Genomic DNA, 21,677 nt, shown 5'->3' with positions numbered 1-21,677 from the left:
TGTGTTGGGGGGGTTTTTTAAAGTGTCTTAATATTGTTTGCAAAATATTACTTTTAAAGGACATTTTATGTTTGTAGCTCATTAATCATCCCTAAGCTCACAGATCAGAAGAATAAACACAAGAATGAAAACCCCCAAACACCTTTAGTTTCTAGACTATACGAATCTCCATAAATAGAAATCCTTGAAGTAATGAATTTTATGATTTTAATCCTTCCAACTAAGCAATCAAAGAAATAGTCATGAAGTCTGAAATTATGAAAACAAAAATATGTGTTGATGTAACGAGCCAGACAGCATACTAATAAAATCCTCAAACACAAGTCATGCAATAAAAATACAATAACATTTTGCAATGCACTTCACAAAAGCATGAAAACAGAACCTTTTTTGCAGTACATCACAAAAAGTAACTAAGGTTCAATATGACAGGGATTTCAGTATTTTACAAATACCTTGCTCTTTACTTGTTTTTATATCCAATAATAATATATAAGGCAACATCTACTCCAATACATAGTAGACTGTATTTTTTCTTAAATGAGTCACTTTTCTTATAATTTGCCATTTTCTGTAGCTTTTCCCAATTAACTTTCCTTTCCTGGGGGAGGGATTCCCTTTAGGTGTTGCATATGATCCAGTCATCCTCATCCTTTAAAAGGTAATGGAAAGAGACACATATCCCCAAAGGCCAGCAACCAGTTTCTGAGACTTCTACTTGAGGAACAGAAGAACCATCTACAGGTGTCATTCTTCATTCATCAAGGATGGAAAGAAGCCTGTAAAGGTATGTGGGAGGAGAATGTCTGCTCCTTTAATGCTATCTGATCAGAGAAGGCATGGACAAGATCATACAGAGACAAACATGGGATAAGGGAGGTCTTGGTAAGAACAACCCTGGTCAGATACACTGATTAAAAAGGATATGTGGAATGCGAGGATGTTTATTTTCTCACTTGGGAAGATAAGGAAAAAAGGGAAAGAAACACAGTTATAAAACATTATTAATTAGCACTAACAAAGACCACAGAACAACCAGAAACAAACTTGTCTGTCGCACTAATTAATGGAATATCAAAAAACTGCAAGGCAATTCAGGATTTTGCAGTGGCTAGTGATGCAAATACAAATGTCCAGAACATTGGAAGGGGTTCAATGAGACAATGCCAACTGATGAGGCCATGTGCAGAGGAAAGGAGAGCATGGAGGAAGAAGAAAGAAATAGGAAGAAAGGGATAGAAAAGGGGCTGACATGTAAAATGGGGCCTGTTGCTGAGTTTGTCCATCTGAGCCCTGCTTCTGACCACATGTCTCTTTGTGTCTGTGTCTGGTCTGAGTCCTGAATGTGAAGGATGCAGGAGCAGCACTTTGTCTGAAGTTGTGTCAGTGTCCTGTGTGTGTCCCCTGCTCAGTGTGTTTGTCTGGAACATGTGCTCAACTTTACTTCTGTCTGACCCTAAAAATGGGAAAGCAGCATCTATCTCCTTCAGCTTGACCCAAGGTCTCCAGGCACTGGACTGGGGAACAGCACATGGGTCCTGGGCCAGCACTGCTGAAGAAGGCAGCTGCAAATTCTGGGTGAATTTTTCATCTTGAATCAGAAAACAGTAGAAGAATATTAAATACTACACCTAGATTTCAACATATGTTTCTTAACTGTACATTAAGGAGTTAAACATGGAACTGTGCAGGTAGTCAATCTTCAACAAGATTACTTAAATATTTACTGAACTTACTAGCCTTCCTTTCTCCTCTTCTCCTTTTTATCCTGCTGATTATAGCTTACAGTTACTGCCAATACTTAAGATAGCCTTAGAGTCTTGTTATTTTTCCTAGACTTAAAGTAACTTCTGTGCCAGTAGATACTTTTCTGCCCAGAGCTATTTTCCATGCAGTTGTCCTGGACCAAGATTTTAGCTTGCAAGAAAAATAATCCAATGCAAGCATCCCCATGAGAAACAAAAATTTATCTTTGGGCTGAGGAGAGGAAATAAATCTTGGCCAAATGTTCATAACATTCCATTTCCAAGCAGATGCTGATTTCATTTTGTCTGCACACCAAGGCTGTTCATGAGGTAGCTTGGAATTCTGGAGATGGTCTGTGTGGTCTTTTCTACAGCTTCCAGGGCATGATCTGAAATGACATATTTTACTTAGATTATGGGATCTCTTGGTACTTTATTTGCCCTGAGGCTGCAACTATGAACATATGTAGGCAACCGTTCCTTATCCTCTGAGGGGGTGTCAAGCTCCCTGAAATGAATTCTCCACCAGCCATGTATTAACTTAAAAAGAGCTGTACTTTGGAGGCTCAGCAAAGCATGCCTGCATCAGTGTGAAGATTTCATAGTGGTTCTGTTGAACTGCAGCTATTTCACAACTTAGTGTTTGACTGAGGCCAGAAGGAAGTGGACAGAGTTTCATAAGGAAAAGGAGGATTATTTGCTAAAAGTGAGGGAAGAAAGCAATAGTGAGGCTTACAGTAGGCCAGTGAAGATGGGTACAGGTATTTTGCAGACATAGCAAAATAAAACCAGTGCTTTTTCTTGCAAGAGTGGGAGGGAAAGAAGTTTGCTGTTGAAAAGAGGTTTTTAGATTGTTTGGACAGAGTTTAGGAGTAAACAGAGGCAATATACTCCATCAGTGTGGCCTAAGTAGTTGAAGATAATCAAGTGTTTGATGTTACATTTTACCATTCAAAAATAAAAGATTCCAAAGAAAACACTTTCTGAAAATATTGCTGTTTTATTACCTTGAAAAATTAGAGCTTTAACTCCTTTTTCTTCTCCTGTCAGAAAAAAAACGGAAGGCCTTGATGGACAAAAAAATGAACACAACACAGAATGTGATCTTGTGGTAAATTAGTCCAACAGCTTCCTGTGTAAGAAGAGTGTTACAGCATGTTGAGGGATTGGATTCTTCCTCTCTGTTCAGTACTGATGACTTGATCTTCTCGAGTGTGACCCGGCTAGCTCAGTGATGAGGTTTCTCTTCACTCGAGTTTTGAGCCAGCATATGTTTGTGAGATTCACTGATTTTCTTCAAGAATTCAAGTCTATAGAGCGAGTAAAGAAATCAGGGGGGGACTCTCTCTCTGGTTTGCATTCCACAGTTTATTTCTGTGAAGGGGAATCCAAAGGACGAGAGACAAAGGATTTGGGGTCTGAGGGTCTCTTTTAACAGGGTTTCTCGGAGGGAGGGAACATCAGAGAGAGAACCAATTATTTTTCTCAGTTAGTACATCTTACAAACTTTCTACAAATCAAGGTTACACACACCAAGATAAGAAATATCAGACACCAACTTCTTCAAATGCCCACAAAGGTGTAGGAGTATTCTCCACAGAGGGGCAGAGGGGGAGAGAGGGGGGGCTTGGTTTCCTGGCAGCACAGGGGGGAAAGAAAGGGAAGGTAAGCATGCCCTCCCAGCTTCCATAGCTCAGAGGCATTCTGGGACAGGAAAAACAGAGTTACAAACTTCTGTGTTGGAAACAAGGGTTTCCTGGGCTAAAGAAACTTCAAGCAGCTGGAAATGCCAGCGGGGTCCTCTCTTTACTCTATCCGGCCTCTCGCCGTGGGGCTGAGGAGAGAAACTTCAGTAACCATGGTAACCTGACGCCAGGTAAACAATTAGGAGAAAGAGAAGTTGGGGAGGGGGGAAATCACAACTAAAAGATGGGAAGATACATTTCAAACTATCAACTACAATATACCGATGAGACAAATCTGGAGTGCTGGGTCCAGTTCTGCAATCACCAGTACAGAAGAGACATGGACTTGCTGGAGTACAGCCTCATTGGAGAACCAAGTTTTGGAACATCTTTCCTAAGAGAGAAGCTGACAGAGAGACTGGACTGTTCATCCCAGAGAAGAAAATGATCAGGAGGGTCATATCAGTGTGTATAAATATCTCCTGAGGTGCGGACTAAAGTAAGTGGAGGTAGGCTGTCCTCACCAATGCCTAGTGAAAACACAGCAGGCAATTGGCATAAATTAAAATACAGGAAATTACATTTAAGCCTAAAATTCCCCAAAACTCTAATTTTTTTTTTTAAACTCTGGAGGTGTTTGAATACTGAATGAAGAGTGTGCAGTCTCCATCCTTTCAGATACTCAAAACCCAGCTGGACAAAACTTCGAGCAATTTCACAGAATCATAAAACGATTAAAGGTAGAAAAGACCTCCAAGATCATTGAGTTCAACCTTTGACCAGACAAAACCATAGACTTAAGGGCCATGTCCATCCATTTCTTCACCAGGAATGGTGACTACACCACTTCCCTGGTCAGTCTGTTCTAATGTTTGACAACCATCCTTTCTTTGAGAGGGAAGTTTGAATTTCATGATATGCAGAGGTGCCCTCCAGGCTCAAGTTTTCTGCAGTTCTATGAAAATGCAGTGCTTGCATGGATGCTCTCACCATAGTGGAAACTCTATCTTTAGTAAACTGTTGTTTAGCGATTTGTTTCAGAAGATGACTCCTAGATTCTTGGGAAGAATTGAGTGATGCCTGATGTTTTTGTCCAGCTATTGGTTTATAACTGTATACACTGGTCTCTCTATAGTACAATAATTTGTGCTGAACCAAATGTAGTCTAGAGTAGGTTGTGGCTGGAGAGGCTTATACACAATATTCTGTGAAATATTAATAAGTTTTTTTAACACTAAATCTCAGTTTCCTTATTTGGAAGCTAAGGCAATATGGTCTGTTAGGTGGAGCAGAATTTAGATAGACCCCTGAGCTTAAAGGGTAAGATAAGACATAAGACCCAGATGTTAGATGACAATGGAGTATCCTACTGGGGCCTGTACTTTTTAGTATCTTCCTCCACATTTGTGGATGAGGACACAACATGCATCCTTGGTGAGTTTTTGGATCAGACTAATACAGGGAGAGTGACTGGCAGTGGGATTGGTAGAGTTGCTGTTCAGAGTGAGATTGATAATCTTGAACCACTAGAGGCTTCACAAATTCCAATGAGGAAAGGAGAAGAGATCTGTCTTTCAGGTGTAACAACCTTACACACTAATGGAGGCTAGGAAAGGGCTCTCAGCAGCCTGAAAAGTACTGGAGGAGTATGTTGGATGGCAAGTCAAATGTGAACCAACATCACACTCATTTCAAAAAGGAGGGCACCATGTAGAATAGCTAGCAAAGGTATCACCTCTCTGGCATTTACATTGGTGAGGCTGAAGATGAAATATTGTGTCTGGTTTTAGGTCCCACAGTCTCCAGTTGAAGAGGGGATGCGGAGAAATTGTACACAATTCACTGGTGAATTACCAGAGAGTCAGAGGTCATACCATATATTGTGGACACTGCTCTGAATCATGTCTCTAGAAAATTTGGATTCCCTGTGTTGTGGAAAGCAAGTCCTAATAATAGACTTACTGCCTGCTTGTGTTCTCCTGGAAAAAGAAAGAGAATTAGCCTGGACAGGAACCTTGCTGATGGACTTTCCTTGGTCTGCTGAGGACAGTGAAATAAGCAAGCATCTTAGTTGTGCTGTTAAAAAGAAGTGGAGCCTGGGAGAAGGTACAGCTGTCTTTTCCTTCTCTTGAAGAGGTTAGCAGGTAAATTCTGAATGGGATGCAGACCTGATGGCATGTTTTGGCAAGTGCAAACTCACTAAAAAGAGTTACTTGCTGTTGTAGCATTCTACTGCTGTGCAGTTTGGATGGCAAGAATCCCTCCAGAAAAGACTATTCCCTCCATAGAATAGAGGTAACCTAGACCCATAAACTGTTCAATGTGTTCAAATACCAAAAGAAAGAAAAAAAACCCAAAACCACCAAACCAAAAACCCCCAAAAACCTCAAAATAAAAGCCACAAGAAAAAAAAAGCCAAACCTCTTTTGTCTGGAAAAAAAACTGGAACTAAACCAAACCATAAAACAAGTGAGGCTATTTCATTCCATAAACACTCCAAAGGTAAACAAAAATATGCTTTGAGGTAATCACAGTAAAATTTAAACATTTAACTAACCTTATCCCGGATATTGGAGGACAAGAGATAAGCTCTTAATTTATCATCACAATATGCAAACTAGAAATTCATTGGAGGTTGCTTAAGTATACAGCTTTAGTTTGTTCAAATGTATTCTGTAAATCCAGCTGTTTGGGGACAAATGGAGGTAGTGTCAAGAAACTGCAAAAGCCTTGTGTTTCTTTTTAAAAGAAAAATGAGGATGAGAATTGAAAGAGTGATAATAGATGCAGAGAAGAAAAACAGGTAGAAATGTGAATTTATTTTGAAGTTGGGTCATCAGCTGCAATAGGTTTGCTTATTCTATTATGCAGTGCTCTTAAAATTTATAGTGGCCACCAGGAGCAAGGCTCTTGTCAGAACCATACAATAAAAAACTTTATTGGGATGCACTGTACATAATCTGACATTGACCATGCCAAATGAGCTACAAGAGCACTTAATCAATTTGCATAATCTGAAGTAAATGTATTAGATGCAACACAGTAGCATCTAAAGTGCTTCTTCCCTAAAGTGAGAAGAAACCTACTCTTAGACATTTGAACCCTTTTCTTTGAGTGCCATGAAGGTCAGTTCTCTTTTCACCTATATTTAGCATCTACACTACCATTTCCAGGCCAGGGTAGCAGTTACTACATGTTGATTCTTCTCCTAGAAGGGAGAAGCAGAAAAAGTCAGACTGTGATGTTGCATGATAGATTTATGCATTCAGCTTCACTTTATCTGATTTCTGTCAAAGCATTTTTAGCATTTTTTAGCTAAATAAAATTTTTATTATATATTTTATATATTTATATATATTTATATATATTATATACTTTATATAAATTTTAGCATTATTTCTGTCAACGACAAAGTAGTCATGAGAACCTGGAAAGATTCTAGTCAATTTCCTGGTTTACCAGTGCCTATAACTTGCATCTAGACTTACAAGTACTAGACAGTTTCTTCCTACCCTACCCGGCATCACATTGATTTATTACACTGCAGACAGGCCATAGGCAGTTCAAAGATAAAAAACAGATTTTCAGAATTCAAGTCTGAGCAATGCAAAAGTTCTATTGTAGGACAAAGAAAAAACTTAAGTTTTTACCTCTGGTGCAGCACTCTTACTTAGAAGGTGCACATTCTCAACCAGTCTACTTTTCTAACAGATAAGCAAAGCTAGAGTCTCCACTGACATAACTGTATCTGTAAGCAATGGCTCCTGTCATTTCTGGCTGGCTAGAGGACTCTGTCCTATCATAGTTAGTCTCAGTTATTGGTGGTTTGTCACTTTTCAAGCTATATAACTGTATAGTATATATTGCCATGAAACTCTTAGCACTTAGGGAGGACTACAGTACACCTCCTTAACAACAATGGCTATTATATCAGAAAAGTCTTCCTATCCTCTTGTCCTCTCTCAAGCATCAGGCTGAATCTCCTTCCTTAACAGGAGGCTTACTAGAAACTGAAAGCAGTGCACAGAAGTAACTAAATGATAAAAAAATTCTCTGCTCAAAAGACTCATTGCAGTTGTGATTTTCTAAAAAAAAGCAATTTTCCTTGTCTGTCCAGAGGCTGCACCTCAGGATGATGAGAAGCATTTTAAGACCTGAACAAGAGCAGTTGGGAAAGTGTAAGACTGAAGATCAGATTGTTCCTGTTTCATTCCTGGGATTTGGCAGATGTGCTTGATGTCTCATCTGTCTAGGTGGTCAAGACCAGATTAGATGGGGCTTTGAGAAATCTGGTCTAGTGGAAGGTGTGGCAGGGGGCTTGGAACTAGATGATTTTTATGGTCTCTTCCAATCCAAACCACTTTATGATGGTGTGGAGGGCCAATACTGCACACCTCCTACTTTAAACACCCTTTTAGATTCACTATCCATAACAAGCATATAGCAAGGTATGGTTTACAGGATTTAAGAGCTCTAAAACTGCATACAATTCTTCAGCACAAGAAGAGTATAAAAGAACAAATACACTGGAATTGTTTGTCATTTAACAAAGACATTTCTCAGAAACTATGATGATGAACACTCCTCAACACTATATATTGAAGGGGTTTTTAATAGAATTTTACTCTGACCTATAACCCTTGCCATAGGATCATAATCTCTCCATAGTTCCAAGTATGACTTTTGTCAAGGACAAAATGTTGTTGAGATTGGTTTTCTTTGCTTATTTTTATTTTCTGTAAAAAGGCTGAAGAACAAGCTTTAGGATTGCTATGCAAATCAATAAGTTCATAATCTAACTAGTTAGTGAAATGCATTTAGATCAAGTTTTGAATTAATTCTGTTGGAAAATTCACTGCAGTAATGAAAACTGAAAGCAGTAAAGTATTTCTAAGTCTTTAAAGGGCATTGTTGTTCCATAGCAGAAGGTATTTGATTTGACAGAAATGACTAATAAAACCATTAACATGAGCTCATTTTTGTATCAGTAGAAGGGTTTTACAAGAGTCCTTCAGAAAGTAATGCTTAAATTTCCTTACAATCAATCGATCTTGTTAAAATAATCACAAATTGAAGAGCTAGCAATCTCTGAAAATAAAAAATACACCTCACTTCTGCAAAAGAATTACATAGAGTGTTTTACTAAAAAGGGTAGGAGTAAAAGAGCTTGCTTGGCTGTATTCCTGTTTGCCAGCATACATATGTCATTATAGATGACATTGATTTATTATGTATTAGCTGCAGTGGAGTTCACTGTTTAAATCTAAAACTAAAACAAAACCCAGAAAATCAATGCATACAGAAATATTAGATGTAGTGTCATTTTTGGTGAATCTTCAGAAATCTGAATTTCACTCATTACATTTCACTAGTTAGTGGCTCACTTGGATTTTTTTGTTTGGTTGTTTTCTTTCATTTTGTTTTCCTTTCCTTTCTACCCCCTCCCACCATCCATCTCAAATCCAGAAGTATAAGATGATTCTGTGTCAGGATGAATTTTAGATAGTATGTAGTTCTTTGAAAAATTTGATGACAAGTATTTTTACATCAATTTGATAACAAGAAATCTCTTCAAGAAAAAAGAGACAAAGAGAGGAGAAAAAATATAAAGTATGCTATTAAAGCTTTGATGGAGCAAAGCCACTGCAATGAAGAAACTAGTATAAATGTCTGTAGAGCAGGATGAATTTATACCTGCAGCAGCATTGATAATGGTCCGAGATAAAAATGAAGATAGATGTTTTAGCTGAAATGTTGTTTCTGAATACCTTGCAGTAGCTTGTTAAAACTACATGATACTTGGGCCAATTGTCTCGCATCAGAGGTCCTCATCACAGAAATCACTTATTATGTCCTGTCATACAACTGTATTATGTTGGAGAAAGGTGCAGTGTAGAGTGTGATTCTCATTATCTGAAAGCTAACAAGATTACCACACAGAGGAAATGTGCATAATACCTTTGAAAACAGCCTCAGGCCAGCCTGCATTGATGTGGAAGGAGAGTAAATCCCATTTTCAACTTCTCCAGTTTAGCCAACTGCCTAGACTAAATTGTCTTTAGGCACAGCAAAAGTAAAATTGCTGTGTGGAAAAGCTGAATAGCGGAGCAATCTAAGAACTGTGTTTGTATTGACAGGGGTTTTCTTATAACTGAAATCCTGTAAGGCCAGCCTCGTTATGACTGAAGTAGCAGAAGCAGCAAGTCTCATTTTCCTGAAAACATTGATATGTTCATTCATCTCTTTCTTCCCCCCCACATCTCCATTTTTGATGGCAGGAGGGAACTAAAAAGTTCTTTCTGAAGCACCACAGCTGCTTCTTATGTGTTCTGTGCCATTCCAGTCAGGGCCTGTGACCAAGGAAAAGAGGCATTAATGGACATAGGTTTGGCTTCATTCCCCTAAATGTGAATACACTTGCATCTAGGTAGCTCTTGTATAAGACAATTTTTAAAAGCAGTGAAACCAACAAGAACAGATAATTTATACAGTATATAACAGTTATATACAAAACAGTTAACTGTACTTATACCCTCCTCTTTCTCCTGACCTCTTATGGGTGCATGGTGAGGCTGTGAAGTCTCTGTTCTCTCCTCTGGGAAAGGATGAGAGAGTGGGAGCTCTTCAGCCTGAAGAAGAGAAGACTTCAGGGAGACCTTACTGTGACCTTTCAATACTTAAAGGGGGCTTATGAGATAGACAGGGAATGTGTGATTGGACAAGAGGTAGAAACTAAAAGAGGGTATATTCAGACTAAATATAAGGAAGAAATTTTTTTATAGTGAAGGTGGAGAAACAGCGGAACAGGTTGCCCGGAGAGGTGGTAGATGATTCATCCCTGGGAACATTCCAGGTCATGTTGGGCAGGGTCCTGAGAAGTCTGAAGCAGTGGAAGGTGTCCCTGTACATTGCAGAGGAGTTGAATGAGAGGGCCTTTAAGGGTTCCTTGTAACCCAAACCATTCACAGCACGTTCCTTTGCAGAGCCCATGTTGTGTAAAGGATACTTGTATCTGGTAAACAAAACTCTTGTGCATTTCCATCTTTACACTGTCATCACTTCAGTGTATATCAGCAGATTCTTATTTGATCTGTGTTTCTCTTCCTATAATTTGTGATGGTAACTTCTGCCTTACAAATTATACAGTATTCATTCATTCAGTACTTTGGAAAACTTTGTGCCATAAATTCTATACTTTTCTGGTTATTATTTTATTATTAATCGGCTATACCTAATTTTTATTAATTGACATAATATAGGGAATCTGTTTTGATTAAACACTTAATTGAGCACTATGCAATTCTTTGGCACCAGCTGACTGTTGGGTGGAATTTACACTAACTTATCCCAATTAAACAATAATCATTACCATTAGATTAAATTGGTATCTTGTCCAAGTATATTATCCCTCCCTGTCTGAGTGTATTCACATTAACTGGAATATATTTTATTGTGAAAATAATCAGTGAGAATTCTGACTTATTTTTACCATGAGAGAAGAAGGAAAACATTTTTGCTTGACCAGGTGAAAATGAAGAAACAACCAAGAAGCATCAGGCATAAAGGTCCTTCAGAAAGTCAGTGCAGTTACTCAGAGCTGCAGGGATATGCCTCTTTTCCTCTCAAGGAACAAGTACACAGAAAGTTAAAAGCTCTCCTAGACAATGGGAAGAAGCTATTGCTGGACAGACTGAGACTGCTGCTCTTGCTATTCTCAGAGTAGAAGCCCTTTGCACTGGAAAGAGCAACCCCACGAAGGAAAAAAAATGTTTGTTTAGGATGCATTCATTAATGTTGCAGGTTTCCACTCCAACATATCAATTACCTGTACTGTAAATGCTGTCAGCCCAAAGTCTGCAGCAAGTCCTTCATCCTCTGCTCATGACATGCTGGAAGTGTGGCAGAAATATCTTCTTAGCCGAGCCCTGGTGTCTTTAATCTCTGTGTTTCAGAATGTTATGATGTGTGTTACTGAGATTTCTTAACTGAATGCATTTCAAAATTTCTTTTCCAGGTAGGATATCCTCCTCACTCTGTTGGTACTAGTGGGATAATTCTTCCTTCTGGTCTCTTCATGGCCCACTGTGGCTTGAGTTCCTTACTGCTTATGGACAAGGTTGCGGTATAAGAGTTTGACAGCCTCAAGTAAAAAAGATAATTTGGGCTTGGGGTTGAAACTGGATTATCTTTAAGGTCGCTTCCAACCTAAACTATTCTATGATTCCTTAAAGGCAGCATAAATAATATTATATTCCTTTCTATTATGATATGATATGATATGATATGATATGATATGATATTATATTCCTTATATTCCTTTCTTCTTGTGAAAGTACAGTCACAAGGATCCATCACCTCAACCTGTGATGTGGGCAGACCTGGAAAAGGCAAAGTGAGAAAATGTCCTGGGGAAGAAATGTGGTAAGCAAGAGCCAAGATTTCAGGTGAGGCTTTCTCCTCAGTGATCCATTCAGGGGAGCTCTTAGTTTAAGTCACACTGAGTTCACTGACTTTGGGTCAGCCTTCTCACCGTGTCCTAGTATATTCTGGCCTCTGGTGGGACCTCTTTTCAGCTTCTGGTTACAGAGCCTAGGCTCCCACAAGTGTCTCAAGAGAAAAGCGTATCAAAAGCCTCAAAAGCAGTCGTGTACAATTTTACATAAAGAAAACCTCTTTTGAATTTAACCTTCCCTCTTAAGTGTACATGGAAACAAACAACCATAAAAACAGCACAAAACAATAAGATTCTTTTTCTATCTGATCAGGTAGGTTCTAGTAATACATGTAATATATCTATTAATAAGTATCAGAGAGAATGGCTAATTTTCTCTCTGATTTTACCTTAAAATGAAAAGAACACAATTGTTATCATGAAGTAAGATTTTTCCTCTTGGCTTTCCCTTTTGTATTTACTGTTTATGCTTAATAAAGAATAATACATAACTGGGATAATAAAACTAATCCTAGGGTTCAACAAAGTGTTTTAGATAACAGTTTTTGGATAGTTTCAAGGAATATGAATTACAATTTGTGATGCAGGGTATATTGTCTCTTCTGTGTGAGAGAAAATTTTTAACTGACTTAAATTTAGGTAACCACTGTTGGTAAATGTCACTAAATTACCTGCCAGTTAATTTTGAAAGATAGACTTATATTGTTACTATTGACAATATATTAACAGTATTCAGTTATGGCTTACAGACTTTAACTTTCAAAATTGCTGAACTACTGTAAATATATGTCTTATTTGCTAATTTTATTAAAGCATAGAGCACAGTGATTAAAATCCTACATCACCACACCCTTTAAAAATTGGGCCAATGTGCTCAATAAACCTGGTGGGTTTTTTTGGCACAGCCATTTTTACCTGAATTTATTATAAGGTTAGTTAAGGCTATCTTTTTCTGGTGTTTTGCTTTAATGAAAAACGGGTGTTATAAATAACTTTTATGAATCACGCAGTAACCTGTAAGTCATCATTTGACTTTCTTTTCATGGATTCACTGCAGCTGCTTGCTCTACACTGGCAGCCTTTCCTTTAATTTGTAGTCAATTACACTGATTAAATGTATTTTCACTGTTTCTCACCTGAGCTTGAAAAAGTGTTTCATAACACATTTGTAAGAGAATTTTGTTTTTGGTAATTCCCCAGTTTTCTTCAGACTTCTAGATTTGTGTCTCTGACATAAGATTGCCTTTTAGGAGCAACTCTCTTTTTTGACAGCTGCTCAACTCTATTCACAGGTGGCTGCTACAGTAGTCCAACATATATTTTTTGGCAATGCTCTGGAGTCTAATGGATTCCAGTTTCTGTGGTATTTGAACTCAGTCAAAGATGTTGTCTCAGAAGAACACAGCAAAGAGAGATATTTTTTTTCTTTTACAGAAGCTAGAAGAACATTTTTGTGATAATTTTCCCTTGGTCAAGTAAATACTAATACCCGAGGAAAACACAGAAATAGAAAAAGAATAGAGGCTACTTTTACTAGCAATGAAAAGGCTGCATCTTTCTGAAAGCATACCTTTCATACATTGAAAGATTCCATGTGATGAGGTCCTGGAATGAAGTAGAGACTCAAGAAAGCTGGTTAATATTCAAAGATCACCTCCTACAAGGTAAAGAGAGCTCATTCATAATGAATAAGACATCAAGAAAAAATGGTTCCTGCCAAACTCAAACACAAAATAGAAACACAGAGACTGGAAGCAAGGATGAATAACCTGGGAGAAATATAGAAACATGGAATGAACATCCAGGCTTAAAGTTAGGAAAGCTGAAGCCCAAATGGAATAGCTTCTGTCCAGGGATGCCAAAGGCAGGACTTCTGTAAGTACACGGAAGACATAAAAGAAAAATAAAATGTCTATGGAAAATGTCATGGGGAACCTGGTTACACAGCTCCAGGGCATGGAAAAGGCTGAATATTTGAATGCTGCCTTTGCCAAAGTCTTTACTATCAAGACTGGAGACTAGGGTGGGTATTCTTTTGTCCAGGTCAGGAAATACATGAGCAAACTGAACATCCATAAAAAGCAGTGGATATTGTCTAATTAGTCTTCAGGAACTAAAGGGGTTTGACACTGGTAAGATCCTCACAGACAGGATATATGTAGCTCTTCATATTTCTCAATTTTTGTTTTCCTCAGGAGGTACAATTTGAGTAAATGTCAAGCTAGTGATATGTGTTTATGCATGACAGGGTGAACGAAGCACAGATATGTACAGCATATTCTCAGCTGTGTACAGAGCTAACTCTTACAGAGTTAAAAAACTCTTAGGTGTTTTTTCTTGATTTTCTGCAAGCTGAGGAGACCTGGAGTGGCAGTTAGTGCAGGTTACCTCAGCAGTGGCTGAAGATGGACCTTAAGTAAAATAATTTTCAGTTTTCTATCTTAGAAACTAATCATGGTTGTTTAAGTTACTAGTTCAAAAGGAAAACTTTGGACTGAAAAAGTACTTGGACTGTGACTGAAAGCTGAAAAGCTATGCTTTTCAAAATTGAGAAAGGAATGCAAAGTTTTCAGGTCTAGTTTGGTGACTAGGAGAAAGAATTGGTATTGGGGAAGTAGGGTGTTACTTTTTATCATCTGAAGATCCTTAGTTCCCTTCCTTTGCTATGAAGAACCCTTATGCTTATCACCCTTATACATGAATAGAATTCCTAGATGAGTCAGATTAAATAAAGTCTATGAATATATCCAAAAAACGTTATAGATTGCATGTTCACCCCTGCTTCCTGAAACCCTGTAGTTTTACTGTGACGCCAAGGTCTGATTGTAGCATTTTGTGTTGAAGACATGGACACACAGTTACTCTCTAAAGCTCTGTTGCTAACTTTCTACAGTTACTAGAATGAGAAAGATGTAATAAATGTTTCATGAATTATTTTCTGGAAGTCCCTGGGACTAAATGTCAATTTTCTTTCTTTTCTACATAGCTGTAATTGATTCCACTTTTGCTGCATATGAAATTTTGATTGAAAAAAGGACATGTAAATATTTTTTTTTCAATGCCTGCTGGAGTCTTTTTTTATTACCATTTCCAGGGAAATGAAACCTCGAGGGCCAACGCACAAACTCACCTATTAATTGTCAACAAGCAGATAAAAATATGAAAGCTAAAATGGTAATGATAGAAGGTCCTGTAAACAGTGTTGGTTTGAATGGAAGCTAAAGTGGTAGCAGTTTTACTTCTGCCTCTCATGTTTTTCTCCACCCTCTGTCACAAAGAAGGCATATAGGATACCTAGGCTCTTTCTTTACGGTTAACTCTAAATACAGCTTCATTGTATTTAAATCTTCTTCCTTTACATTTAGATTTACTTGTAGAGAAATAGAAGACGGGAAAACAATTTTTTTAAAATAAATTTTTAAAATAAACACATGAAAACACTTCTGTGAAATTTGATAAACCTGTTAAAAAACCAAAGAATTTTCTTTCTTCTAAGACTAAACAAAGGGTTTTCTTAGAACCAACAAATAATCTTATCATCAAAGCTATTTGCTCTCTTTGCTTTATTATAGAGTCTATGTATAAAGTTAATTTATTTTTAAAACTTTTATGAAATGGTATTCCATTTTGTAGAAAAATAATCTTTGGCTGCTGATCCTCAGGAAAACAGGAATGCTTGACATCTTATGACTTAAAAACAATAAAAACATGTTAACAGTGTGTTAACAGTTTTAAACTGAAATAAGAAGACAGAAAAATAATTCATACTCTTCTGTTCAAAGACGCAGAACAAAGAGCAGTGGGATTTTCAGATCTATGCATTTGTCTAAAGAAATGAAAAGTGTTAATCCTTTGCAGTTATTTTCTGCAACTCTGGTCTCCTAAAGACATTTTATTCTGTCCCCATTCTCTCAGTTTAAGGAAGGTGAGCTTAAGGACACAAGAAGCATGCCTAAGGTTACAGTAAGTTGATGATGCATCACAGTCACAGCAAGTTACCTTCTTAAATGGGTCTATTTCTCAGCTAAAATCGGGTAAATAGGAAAAATTATTTTCTTCTTGTCAGTATCTCATTGGAAGGTCAAAGGAAGAAAAATAAAACCAGCATGTCTGTAACTGTGGTAGCATATGAAGCATATAATATTGAAGCATATCATGAACAAAAACTCAGGCCTGAAATATATTGCAGACATTTATTTATGTAAAGGATAATGCATTTGTTTCTTCAAAGGAGAATAATATTTTCCTTGCATTTGGTGAAGGTAAACCCTTCTGTTCAATAATTGGTTTTATATTTTTTCATAATGCTTAATTTCTTTCTGGGGTTTCAGCAATTATACCCTGCTTTATATAGTCAATACAATGAAGCAGTCTGGATTATTGTCATATGTTAGTTCACTATCTTTCTGTCCATATAAATCTTACATAAAACCCTGTCTCTGATCAAGTTGTGTAGAGTTTGATGAAAAACTTGAAAGACCCTGACCCTGATGTGTATAGATGTACTGGGATGGAAAAACTGGGAATAAAAGGAAGAGGAAAGAGAGAAATTCTGAGTTCTTATATGGTGACTCTGATCTTATATAACATGTGCACTTATGTGTTACCTTTTTCTTCCACTCCTTGTAATAGACACTGTGTTTTATTTTAGTGTTTTTTCTCCCCCTACTCCCACTGTATGTTTGTATAATAGAAAATATATGCTGTTTGGAAAGAAAATACCTAATTCCCTGCAGCTACTAACAATTTACTTTTCTCAGAGTTAGAATGCAAACATTCTATTTCTGTTTTTCTTCACCTCAGATCATCCTGACAGTGCTTTACTCTGCTGGAAGGACATTTTGACAATAGGTGAAAGAAAACACAGGAAAGTATCCTTGTTAATATAACTCAGTTCTGAGCTGATCTGACTGATGTGATTGTGTGACTAGAGCACCAGTCTTTTAGAGCCTGGCTGCTGGTCTCACAGCATTCACAGGTACAGACTGAATGTAAGGGACAGGATTTTGCTCACACAACCATACAACCTCCCTGTCTCCTTTACTCTTGAAAAATTCCCATACTTGAAAAATATCCATGCTTCAAATTAAATACTTCAAGCCTGTTTGTGCACAGTTTTGCAGTTAAGGTTCATTTCTCATATATTAAAACAAAAGTTAAGAAATAAAAATAAATTAATCTCCTATAAATAAATAATATTTCAATTAATAAAATCATAAGGATTAACTTCAGTGCCTCCTTCCCGTTCCTGTAAGATCATCCTCACCAAATAAGCACTCAAATAATGACATTTATTTTTGTGTCTGAGAACCCTTAAGTATGAATAGCTGAGGATTGTTCCAAGTAGTCTTCAAGGTCTAGTACCAGACAGAAGAAGGGAGGTTATTTTAAATCCTTTCAGAAATTTTTGACTGAGTGAAAAAAAAACCAACCCAAACAAAACCCAAAACCAAAAACTCCCAAATCTATTTAAAAGTCTGCAATTAAAAAAATAAGAAATAAAGTGATTGGTGCATGTTTTTGAAAAGCACTTGTGTGACTGTAATGTTAGAAAAAGTTACATCAGCGTATTTTTCTTGTTTATTTCCTAAGAAGGATTAGAAAGCATAAAGTGTCTGCCTCATTTGAAAGTAATTCAGACCCTTAGAAAATCCATGAATCACACAATTTAATTTAGAAAGTCTGCAAATCCTGTCATTCTTTTACTTTATACCAGATAATCCTATCCCCAGATGCATGATTTTGTTTACTGCACATTTTGGTTAAATAATTGAGAACGAGGAAAGAAATTTAACAGACACAGCAGATTCATTTGCTTTCCTGATTTAAGTACCTTTTACCTTTAGCCCTTGGTCAGTTTTTGCTGAAGAGCAATTCAAAAGAGAAGGAAAACTTAAAAATCATTGACACTTTTAAAATTAAATAAGAAGAGAGAAATAGTGGTAGACTGTCTCATCAATTCCCAGCACATTTTTGCCCAGAGAAGTGTAAATTACTGTAATAACCATATCTTAAAATTTGATACATTTGCAGATACCTTAGGAATCAGATAAGATTCTTTTCAGATGCAGAGTTTTATTACTTTATTACTTTAATTTGGACTCAATCACTATTGACTCAAAAGTTTTTATAACCATAATAGCTGCTTCAGCACTGTTTTTCAGGACATCTTGTTAGATGCTTCTAGAATCTGTAACAATATGTTAAAACACATTTATTAAGGAAAATAATTACAGTTCAGAATTTCTCTAAATTGCCAGAGAGAAAACCATATAGCTACGTCTGTAAGTTTGGAAAAAAGCTTTGCAACAAACATGATTACAAAATGCAAGAGTAATCGGTAAAGCACATTCCTGATTTATGATTATATCACATATAAAAACTTTCTTTATAACACATTTAGCTTCTATAGAACCCCATTTATTAAAGAAGGGTATGCTGCATTGCTACAAGGTCTTTTATCCAAAGGACTTATTTGGTGGAGCTACTTGTGCCAACACTGTGAATGAGCAAACAGAGAGTATTCAAAGAGATTGAAGAGAGATCTAAGTAAGAAATTGAATTTGAATTTGAAGTCCATGGCAGTATTATCTGAGTGAAAAACCTTGGTATTGGCCTTAAGATTACTAAATTATGAGCAAAAGTGTTACTTGAAGATGCATCTCACTCGTGCACTTCCATTTTTTTCTGTTTCTTGTTTCTTTTTATTGTTTTTATTACTTTAAGTGAAAACAATCTATATCATCACTGAAACAATTCAGGTTATAAGATAGTGGACTTTACTACCCAGCTGATAGCTTATCTTTAAGAAAAAGTCAATAACCTCCTTAGGAAATCAGCTTAGACCTTTCTTCTAGTGACAGACTTTTCATATTAGAGAATTTGGATATCTGGATGAGAAGTTAATTAGACTATGTTGAATGAAGAATACTTTATGCTGTGAACAAATGAAATGTGTTCCTTTGAATATTTTGTGCTTGGCTTTCATACAGAAGATTTATGGACCACAGCAATGGACTACATTGTTAAAAAAGAAATGTGGACTTTTGAGAAGTTAGACTTGCCTGACTTGGTGAAATGGTGTGCAGAATGTAATCTGGAAAAAGCATACCACTAAAAGCCCAGGAAATTATCAAATTAACTAGCTTCTTGAGAAACAAGTTTCCAGCATAGAAATTAATTATTTTTAACTTTTGTGGTGCAATTCACTTGCTTATTTAGGTCATGTATCAGTTTTTGATACTTAGGATTTTACACTCAGACACAGGCCTGCCCCTGTAGATACCTTCTCCCATATGTCTGTTCTGCATACACCTTCAACATCCTAAAGAAAAAACACTGATGTATTGGAGTAAATCCAATGAAAGGCCACCAAGATGATTGGGAGTTGGAGAGCATAGTGCAGAGGTAGTGACTGTGAGGACTGGGCTTATTCTGGAAGACAGAGGATATCTTACTGCTGCCTTCAACTACCTTATGGAAAGATGTGAAGAATATATAGCCAGATTCTTTTGGGATGTGCACAGTGATAGACGAAAGACCCAAGTACAATTTACTGAGGGAAGTTCTGATTCTGTATTAGGAAAACAGTGTTCAGCATGAGGACAATCAAACACTGGAAATAGCTGTCCAGAGCAGTTATGGAGTCTCCACCAGTGGAGATATTCCAAATTCCATTCAAACTGAGCAATCTGAACTGTGTTGAGACAGATATCCCACACAAGCTCCTTCCAATCCAAATTACTTTGTGATGCTATGTTTGTGCACTTAAAGTGTGCCCTCTAAATTTACAGAGAGACAGTTGTATGTCATGACTCATTTGATATGCTTCAGATATCTCTCATAAGAATCAGTCACTCAAAATATTAACTGTACTGCAATGGCTATAAAACGTTGCTATTATGAATATAGTCTTCTAAAAACTCTTCTCATTAATCCTGTTCTTAGAATCAGCATGATCATTGTAAAATGACACAGAATGTGAAAGTAACAGACTTCAAACATATCCCTCTATCCTTTGAACATTCCTTAAGCTCTTTTGTCAGCTTTTCCTTCAAAATGCTAACAGGGATCTTCCTTCAGTAGTCAAATTTGACTAAAAATTTGAAACATAATTTTCTCCAAAATTTAGTGGTTATAATTGTCATTGTGGTTATGGAAGGCAGTTGCTTCATGACCTCAGCCACAGGAGTTTCTAACCTTCTTGAAAATTGAAGAGTGTCTAGTTAAAAGGTATAAACCCCCTCCCACTGAGCTGGTGACACCAAAGTTGCACTGTCTATTTTTTACCTTTAATCACAGAAAGAGGTGGGGTTTCAGTGACTTCTCACAATCCATGCCCTAGTTTCAAAGGATTCCAAGAGATGCCCCAATCTGAGAAAGTGCTAGATGAATATGTCCTAGCCAGTGTTTACAAATTTATTTGTCCTCAATTTATAGCAGTCACACTGCCTTCCACTTAGTGAATAGCTAAGATGCTAAGCTACTTAAAAGTATAGAATTTGCTTACTGACATTAATCTTTCACAAGCAACAGTGGAGATTTCAGTTATGTGGATTCTGTTACTGGAAATGGTTATGGTCCATAAGACACTACAACAATGAATAGATTTTCATGCTCCAAATTAAGAAAAAACAAAAAACCAAAAAAACAAAAAACAAAACAAAAAAAACCCTCTCTGATGGATGGATACCAGCTGCTTTTTTTACCTTTTCCAGTTGAGCCAATTACAGTTCAGAAAGTCCATATTAGACTGTTTCTTCCTACCCACACAATTAGCAGAGTTATCTTTATTGTGTAAGATGTCGACATGGCCTTAAAGTCTGTCAGTGTGCATGACTGTAAAACTGGTGCAGTAAACACTTTATTCTTTACCTGATATTTAGAAAGTTTTAATCTTGCTTCTAGTCTGTGAAGATTTGATGGTGTTGAAAAGGGCTGAAGAAAGAGCTGCTGATGATATTATCAGGTATATAATGGCTTATGATGCTCAGCTTGAAAGTTTCTTTTATCTCTTACAGGAACGTAGAGTTCGAAGTTACCTCCAGCATTTTTGAATCCAGTGGAGTTCTTCACAGGCAACCATTTAATCCAATGCGGTTCACAGAGTTTATATGATTGCTTAAAAGAAGCTGAAAGTCTGCTTTTAATTTGAAAACTGGTTTTGAATTCCAATTCCAGTATGTGAGAGATTTTTTTCAATTTTTTCAACACTGAGATAAATGTATTCTTGGCTTTCTGAACATCCTACATGAATCCTTAGCTGATATTTTCTCTAACAGACTTACAGAGCAATACCTCCTTTTCTTCATTTTTTCTGTAATAAGCAAGCCATGCTCTTTTGTCTTCTAATCATATAGTAGTAAGATGTATTACTATTCCCAAAGTCTTCTTAATAAAAATTCTTTTACAGACATGAAATCTGAGCTAATCTTTCTTAAGCACAGATGAACAAAACTGTGTGGGGTATTTTACACAAAGGTTAATGAGTGTCTTATTTCATATCTGTCCTCACATGAACACTTTTTAGATCGTATTTGACATTTTTGTTTGCACTGCTTTTCCCCCATCTGTTGATTTTTTCTTCTCGCTTTAATATGCATTTCTAAAGTTTTATCTTGTTTTGGTTTCTTCCCCTCCCCTCCCCTCCCCTCCCCTCCCCTCCCCTCCCCTCCCCTCCCCTCCCCTCCCCTCCCCTCCCCTCCCCTCCCCTCCCCTCCCCTCCCCTCCCCTCCCCTCCCCTCCCCTCCCCTCCCTATAGATACTATAGATATACTATCTATAATATTAATATTA

At 37.0% G+C, this 21,677-nt stretch overlaps 1 long non-coding RNA gene across 1 annotated transcript in view; it reads left to right on the top strand.

Annotated features, from left to right (window-relative positions):
* Window positions 1-21,293, top strand: part of LOC111932570 (uncharacterized) — a 46,166-nt gene extending 24,873 nt beyond the window's left edge. Inside the window, exons 3-6 of the long non-coding RNA XR_015284561.1 lie at window positions 624-787; window positions 11,769-11,874; window positions 13,175-13,757; window positions 20,903-21,293. This is a non-coding gene — a long non-coding RNA (uncharacterized LOC111932570). The remainder of the gene's footprint in view (window positions 1-623; window positions 788-11,768; window positions 11,875-13,174; window positions 13,758-20,902) is intronic.
* The last annotated feature ends 384 nt before the right edge of the window (window positions 21,294-21,677 follow it).

This window comes from Cyanistes caeruleus, chromosome 3, assembly GCF_971803275.1.
Source record: "Cyanistes caeruleus chromosome 3, bCyaCae1.hap1.1, whole genome shotgun sequence".
In the NCBI taxonomy this organism is placed as follows: Eukaryota; Metazoa; Chordata; class Aves; order Passeriformes; family Paridae; genus Cyanistes; species Cyanistes caeruleus.
Note: the sequence above shows the minus strand (reverse complement) of the source record. Positions and strands in the feature narration are given on the sequence as shown.